Raw genomic sequence first — 8,428 nt, 5'->3', positions numbered from 1 at the left:
GGTAACTGATCTATCTGTCAAGTGATGTTTAGAGGCATCCTTGGCTAAAAGAAGTCATAAATCATAAGGAATGAATAACGTTATCACTCTTTCTGGGGTAGAAGACCATTCTTTTCAAGAGGAAATGTGTGTGATCCATATATTTTAAGAACCAGAAAGCCAAATGATGATGATGAATGGTGACAGAAGAAAGGAGAAGTGATATCAGAGACTGCTGGCCGATGAAGGCAGCAAGAGTCAGAATGTAACGCAAAACTCACATTATCTAGATAAACAACAGCACACACTGGACTAGCCCATCACAGATGAGGAAGTTGCCTGAGAAAGAGAGACCTTGCTTTGACTTTCTTCAGCCTGGGAGTTCCGAAAGTGACCTGAAACCAGCCTCTTCCTCCGAGTCCCGGAAAGCACCCTCCCTTATGACCATTAAGATCTCATATTCTTTTTTTTTTTCTTGCTTCTCTGTCTTTGCTCTTTTTTTTTTTTTTTTTACTTTTAATTTTTTATAAACATATATTTTTATCCCCAGGGGTACAGGTCTGTGAATTACCAGGTTTACACACTTCACAGCACTCACCAAAGCACATACCCTCCCCAATGTCCATAATCCCACCCCCTTCTCCCAAACCCCCTCCCCCCAGCATCATATTCTTTTTTAAATACGAAATTATGTGCAGACCTTGGTATTCCTTCATTTTAGGAATGTAAGTAATATAGTAAATGTAAAGTTTCAAACTAGACACGCTATACTCAAATAGTGTCCTTCACCCTTCTTGGAAGGTCTTCTAAAATCAAGGGGTCAGTGGGCATGGCCTTCCAGATGATTACAGGTCCTAATTTAATTAGCTGCTATGGGACTTCCTGTTATCAGGATAGGTAGATTGGATGGAAATTGTCAACTATAGATTCTGGGAAAAGTTTTCAATTAGCAATAATCACGCCTAGGGTAAACCTCATTGGCTACGATACTGCCACCGCGCAAAGCTCAACTATAGATTCTGATTGGGAAGCCAGTCCCCTAGACACTGGTTTCCCTGCCACACAGTTGCCAGACTTCCCATCTCACCAAAAAAAAATTAAATAAAAAAATAAAAAAATAATTTTTAAATTTCAGTGTCATCACATACCCACTTTCATGGTTTTTTTAACTGAAGTATGGTTGAATGTAATATAACATTAGTTTCAAGTGTACAACATAGTGTTTTGACAATTACGTACATTACAATATCCTCACCACAGTAAGTTGAGTTAATATCTGTCACTGGAAAGTTGTTACAATATTACTATGTTCCTTATCCTGTACTTTTTGTCCCTGGGACTTATTTATTTTATAACTTATTTATCTTATAACTTTGTACATCTTAATCCTCCTCACCTCCTCTGGCCATCCCTCCCGCCCCTCCCCTCTGGAAACCACTAGTTTGTTCTTCCATATTTACGAGTCTGTTTCTCTCTTTGTGGTTTGTCTATTTGGTTTTGTTTTGCTTTTCAGATTATACCTATAAGTGAAAATCTTATGACACGCGTCTTTTTTCTGCCTTATTTATTTCACTTAGCATAATACCCCCTAGGTTTACCCATGTTGTCACAAATGACAAGATTTCATTCCTCGTATGCCGAGTAATATTCCTTTGTCACATCTTTTGTTTGTTGTTGTTGTTGTTTTCTTTTTTTTCTTTCTTCCCCCTTTTTGTTGAAGCAGAGTTGACACACAATGTTACATGAGTTTCAGGTGTACAACACAGTGATTTGACAAGTCTGTGAGCCACCCTCTGTCACCACACAACACTCATACGATTCCATTACCTGTATTCCTTACACTGTACCTTTCACCCCCATGACTTACTCATGCCGCACCTGGAAGCCAGTGTCTCCCACTGCCCTCCACCCATCTTGCCCATCTCCCTCCCCCTCCCCCACCCCCACCCCGGCAATCATCAGTTTGTTCTCTTATGCCCTATCTTCTTTCTCTATTCATCTATTAATGGACACTTGGGCCGCTTCCATACATACCCACTTTTAAAGCTCCATCTCCTCTCTGTTGCCTTAAGGATGAATTCCAGACTCGATGTACCATATACAGTCCTTCACAACTGACCTCAGCTTGCTATTCAACCTCACCTCCCATAATTCACTTCTTTCTCACAAAATCTAGCTTCCAACTAAAATGACCCTTTCTTTCCATTCATAACCTCACCTGTGCCTTCCTCTGTGCCACCAGCCCTACTAGGGATAAAATAGAATTCTTCGGTCCTTGTGGCAAGGCACAGGCTCTTTTGTCATGCCCTTGCTCAAAGTTCCAATCTTTTGTTGAGACCTCCACAAGGACTCAAAGCAGAAACAGTTACCCTGTCCTCTACTCCCACAATATCTATCTGTCACATTGCTACAAAGTTGAAACTGGCCTTCACATATCCTGGCATTTGGAGTTTAAGACCCTCCCATGTATTGTGCTAGATACAAAAAGAATACCAGGGTAAGAAAGACACAATTCCTCTCATTAAGATGCTAAAAGGTTTGCACGTAAATAGCTATTAATTGCAGGCAGAATAAGGATCCCCAAAAGTGTAATCAACACATTATTGAAATTTAAAGATGAATATAATTATATCGCACTGTGGGATCGTAAAAAACTTACAGGAAGACCTTGAGTGTGAAATGAGCCAGGAGGCTTAGGTAAAACTAATCAAGGAGAATTGGATTAAAGGAGTGGAGGAAATGAATCTGGGAGAAGTCAAGTCCTCTCACTGGCCTGGCGCACGGACACGTTAGGGAAATAGGCAGGAAACTTTCTATAAGGTATTTCTCTCAAACATGATCATGCAGGCCTGACTGAGAAATTTATGTCTTGTTTCCATAGCAACCAGAAACCTTTAAAGGCTTTGGAGCAAGGAAATCTCAGGATCTGAGCCTCCCTAAATTCAGGAAAACGTCCCTATGAAATTTTCAAGGATTGAGAAATTGTCTGTGCCAACTTTAAAAAGCAAAAGAAATAAGATGAGCATTGGTTTGTGGTGCTTGATTCAAATGAGCTTGCAGCTAACAAGAATAACTGTCCCCAAATGGTTCGGCAAGCTTTAGCAGAGACAGTATTAAGTAGAAATTTGAAATTTTTATAAATTGGACTGTTTGGCCATAAAAATAGATAAAATAGCATGTGTGCATGTTTAAATTAAGACAAACAGAGAAAGAGGTTGTTGCTATATTATGTCAATACAAACTGTATATTGAGTCGGCAGGATTAAAAAGTTGGTTAAATAAAATCAATTAATCAGACCAATTAACACCAAGTAAGGGAAGAAACTGGTACTATATAACACTTTTGTTCTTACATTTTTTGTTTCGTTTTGTTTTATTTTCAACTGGAAAGCATGGTTGAGGAGTTTCTTCAGGTTCATGGTGTTAGAAATACAGCCAAATCCAAAACAAACTTAACTTCAAATTTCTGCTTTAACTATTACTACCCTAAAATTAATCATTTATATTCAAAATAATTGTTCTAAATAATATTTTAATATATTTTATTATGCAGAAGTTAATATGGTAGTTTATTATAAGATATTTTTTCCAAAAATTCCCTCTCAAAACAGCAAAGTAATAACTTTTGAACCTAATGGAAAAACAAATCTCCAGATAGAAAACAAAATCAAGCAGATGGGGTTTATCAAAAAAGAAACAGAGGCCTGGAAGAATTATGAAGATTTCTCAGTAACCAGGAAATACTTAAATTTTGCAAGTCGTAAGCTGATTATTTGACTGATACCCAGTAACATACATTTAGTCACAGTGGAAAATACTTTTTTTCATTCAATTAATTGCACTTCAATCCTTGACCAACCTATTTTCAACAGTAACCACAGCTGCTTATGTTCATGAACAACCTAGAAATAAACGTACTGCTATGTCAGCTCTTTGAGTTTAGAAATATTAGTTTCTGCTACCTAAAGGGGAAAAATAGTTATATTAAATCATTAGTGCTAAAGAAGACAAAGCTAAATGCTGCTCATTTCCCCCCTGAATTCCAAGAACCTATGTTAATCCTAAGGCAGTATTAAACTAGCAAACTTAAAAGTTAGCAAAAAAATTTATATCACTTCATCCCCACTGAATCTTCTCTAGTTAGGAAGGAAAAAGTAACCATTAAGGGAGGAACGTGAATCTCCTAAAGACATCACTTAGCAGCCATAGCACAGAGGAATGCCATTAACTCGGGCAAGAGTTTGCAGCAAGTTATCTAAAGAGATACGTTTATGCATTCACACATAGACATACAAAAACGTATAAATAGGCACTAAACCGCATACCCAGAAATTTAAGGAAGTCACACACAACTGAAATGGCCAAAAAACATGTGATTTAATAGTGTTTCTGTAAGAGCTTTTTTTTTTTTTTAAAGATTGTATTTATTTGACAGACAGAGATCACAAGTAGGCAGAGAGGCAGGCAGAGAGAGAAGAAGCAGACTCCCTGCTGAGCAGAGAGCCCGATGTGGGGCTCAACCCCAGAACCCTGGGATCATGACCTGAGCCGAAGGCAGAGGCTTTAACCCACTGAGCCACCCAGGCACCCCTGTAAGAGCTTTTTTTTAAAACAACACCAGTTGGACCTATCATGCCAGAATCCTCATCAAAACAATCCCCAAATGCGCTGTTGAACATGAAATCTGGGAGACAGGGCAAGATGACTGAGAACTGAATGAAAAGTATTGAGTGTATGATGTACACAGAATTTAAGATAGGCTGCTATTTTTAATTGTAAATAATATGAATATTGTCATGATGAACATTGCCACGTGGTTCTCATGTTAATGACCTTTTGCCCGACAATGTCAGGGTCCTCGTCTGGGACAAAAGAGTATCATCGCAGTGAGATCTTCTTGTTTCCACAGAGCCTGCCCACTCTCTGAATTGATCACTTCCTTGTATTAAACCAAGATACTCACTGCAGGCTGTTCTCTGTCAGAATTGCTCCAAGTCCAATTTTTAAAGTATGTATCGTCTGCCTCAACCACCAATAACTCTTGCTTTCTAATTCTGTTTCTCTTGACACGACCTTTCTTTGTTTCTAATTGCAACAATTAGAAAATCTGTACAACATGGCCACCACAGGAGGTATGACACTCCTAAGAAACTTCCTTGGAAGGCAAATGTGGTTTTGCTAATGCCTTCTGCTATGACTGTCAAAGAAGGAATTTTGCATTTTTTCCTAACTTCCAAATCATAGAAAAGATATCTCGGGGGCAGGGGGGGAGTCACCTAAAATATTTTCCCCGATGGTCAGAAAACTTTTCATCTCTCATGGTGTCCTATCTCAAGTCACAGAGTGGCAGAAATTAAAACCTATTCCTCAGGATGCTGTTTCAAAATTCCAGATCTACTGTGTAGAGATAAAAGATTAAAATGTTTTCTTTGGCAAACATTTGAAAGCATAGGGACTATATTTGTGAGAAAACATTATCATCTGTTCTAGGCAGATCACCAACATACATTTGTTGAACAACTAATAGGCACTGAGCAAGGGTAACAAATGAGTCACTGAGAGGTTCTACAAAGAAATACAGGATCTGTGCCCTTATGAAGTTGTTCATCTGTTTATGAAGCTAAGAAACAAATTCATAAGAAGATAAACAACGTGAATGCTACATAAGGAGTATTGAGCTTTATCTGTACGTGGCACTTGACAAAGTGATCTCAGATCCATTATCGTATTTAATTCACACATATTAACTTCATAAGACAGGTAACTCCATATTAAAACAAAAAATAATAATAATAAGGTTCAGGCAGGTGAAATTAGTTGCCCAAAGACATAGCTAATAAGCAGCAAAGTTAGAATAGTTTTCAAGTTCTTCCTTTGCTAAACACAGAGATCTTTCCACCATATCACTCCGCCAGTTCAGGTTTAGTGAGGAAAATAGAGATAATGCCAAGAAGTTCCACAGAAGGAATTTGTTCTGCAGCTACTGATTGCAAGAGCTTGAAGGCCAACTGGAAAAGGAGAGGCATGCCTAAGATTAGCAACAGCCAGCATCTCTCCAGGTCTGGAGGGACACAGAAATGATGTAATGATGTTGCCACCACCCAGTGGCCTCGCCCAGGGCCACCTGGAGAAAACTAGCCCCAGTGAGAGATGCCTGGGCAGACTGAGACCATGCGGGATGGGCTTCCTGGAAGAAGCTAGAAGTCACCCCCTGAAGCACATGGGAGAGAATGAGAGAGAATAAAGGGAAAAGAAGACAGTAGAGCCAAAGAACAAGAACTTAGTAAGTTACTTCCAGGCAGTGAACCTGATAAAACACAGAGATAACATTCTGGAGAAATCAGATCATGAGTTCTTAGGACACCTTGATGGCTGAGCCACTCATACTCAAGCTGGGCCTTGTCCACCTTCTGCCAAAGCCTATGTGATTGAAGCTATATCATGAGTTCTCTTGCCACTTTTATTTTCTTTAGGTGATGTCTTCACTCCTCCTGGATTTAAATTTTATCTTTGTAAAGTAATCCTAAATTTCATTCTCCAGACTAATGTCTCCTCTGGGCACCAGGATCTGGAGGGAATGACAGCTATTTTGAAATATACTGAGAAGAAGCAAGAGTATTCTAGAATATGGTGGTGAAAACAAAAATGGGTAACAAAAATAGTTATAGATTTTGTACAGTATGAGGTATGCATATATCTCTAAGTTGTAACAAATGTTATGAGAAAACTTAAAAGGGTAGAGAGTAGTAAAGGGAAATCTACATTTTGAGGTTGGTCAGAGAGGCAAGGAAGATCTTTCTGAAATTAAATTGAACCTGAGAATGAGAAGGGGCAGATTTCCAAAAGAGAGATGTTTGAACAAAGGCAAGAAGAGAGAGTGAGGTGAAAAAATAAATACATTTCAGAGAGAAATGCAGCATGCATCAAGCCTCCAAGGTGAGAAGGCTCACAGTAGGCTGAAGCCACTGAGGAACTTCCCGTGTTCGAGGAAAGGGGTGGCCCACGGAAAGGTAACAGGTGGAGGGGGTGAAATGATAAGGGTTTTCCACGTTCACCACCATCTCGAAGCCCACTTATAGCTCAGCTCCAATGGCCCTTCACCATCTCTCTCAATCTTTCCTCTTTGGGTTGGTCTTCTATCATTGCAGCCCACACACCCTAGGCTATAGCTTTTTATCCTCTCTCTCTCCTTGCGGGAAAATTTTCTCCTATCTCCCCTTTCTCTACCTTGCAGTCTATCACTCACCGTTGGTGCACCAAAGCAGACGGCAAGCAGAGGCAGTTGCTCCATTCTCTGATCCTAGAGTGTAATACCTTGCTCATACCTCCATTGTAAAGCTTGCTGCAATGTATATGTAATTCATCTTTTGTATGCTACTAGAATATGATATCCTCTAGTTCCTTAACCATAAATTATTCATCTTTGTAGCCTAGTGCTTAGTCTTGGCAAATATCAATAAACTTTCCTTGAAGAATGGAAATATTTGTAGGTGAGAGATAAATATTAATGAGATAAAAAATATTGTATGTTTAGACAGATGTGAGTTCTATGGGTTACATCGAAAAGAAGAAGAATAATCAATTCCATGTTTTATAATCTCTGCACACGGACTGAGATGATTTGCATTTTTCTGAGCTGAGAGAATCTTGCGCTTTTTGTTGGCCACAGCGTTAAGAAAATCAATGGTTCTTTTAAGCCAGTCTGAGTCTTGGAAATATTAACATAAATGTTTTCTGGTGCTTGCATTTGATTCCTGCTCTCTCTTTCCCATCTTCATAGCTCTTCATGTACCTGCATTATTTGGTTGATATTCAGCAAATGAGGAAAGCTGATATGGTAGCGTGGACAAAGCAGAGGCTATGGAGACAAAAGGCAAGTTTAACTTCTTCCTCCACCCTTGGCAAACTCTATGAAAAAGGGAAGGCTTTCATCACCATCCAGTTCCACCTAAATACCAGCATGAGGGGATTTCTTTTGTCCTTTATTCTATCCGTCTGTAAGTGACAGGAAGAGCTGACAAGTGACCTGGCCAATGGGAAGGAGAGAATCCATAAATGTCATTTTGGATGAAATTCAGAAACATAGGAAAACACAAGCCAACAGCAAGTCTGTTGAATGGGTCATGCCAGGCAGCCATGAAAGAGGAGCCCTGTGGGTCCTTAACAGGGCTACCACGCAGGTGTGAAAACGAGTCAAGGGAAATCTCATTGAGAACGGAGCCAGGACGCCCTGAAGGGGGCGCTCTTCCACAAGTACGGCTAGGTGCAGTCTGCAGACCCGGTAGGAAGGAGGAGGATAACTCTTATCTTGCAAAGGGAGGACCCAGTTCACAGAGGAATTTTATCTCCTGCTTTTTAAGAAGAGGGAAGATCTCTCTCCGCCCCAGCAACGACGCGCTAACCACTGTTCACAGCCAATGAGAAACCACCACAACCTCGAACTCTTGTT

The 8,428-nt window shown here is 39.7% G+C and overlaps 1 pseudogene; it reads right to left on the bottom strand.

The window, feature by feature from the left end:
- Window positions 1-860: 860 nt before the first annotated feature.
- Window positions 861-986, bottom strand: LOC132028905 (U4 spliceosomal RNA; annotated as a pseudogene).
- Window positions 987-8,428: the final 7,442 nt, after the last annotated feature.

Source organism: Mustela nigripes, chromosome 12 (assembly GCF_022355385.1).
Source record: "Mustela nigripes isolate SB6536 chromosome 12, MUSNIG.SB6536, whole genome shotgun sequence".
Taxonomy (NCBI): domain Eukaryota; kingdom Metazoa; phylum Chordata; class Mammalia; order Carnivora; family Mustelidae; genus Mustela; species Mustela nigripes.
Note: the sequence above shows the minus strand (reverse complement) of the source record. Positions and strands in the feature narration are given on the sequence as shown.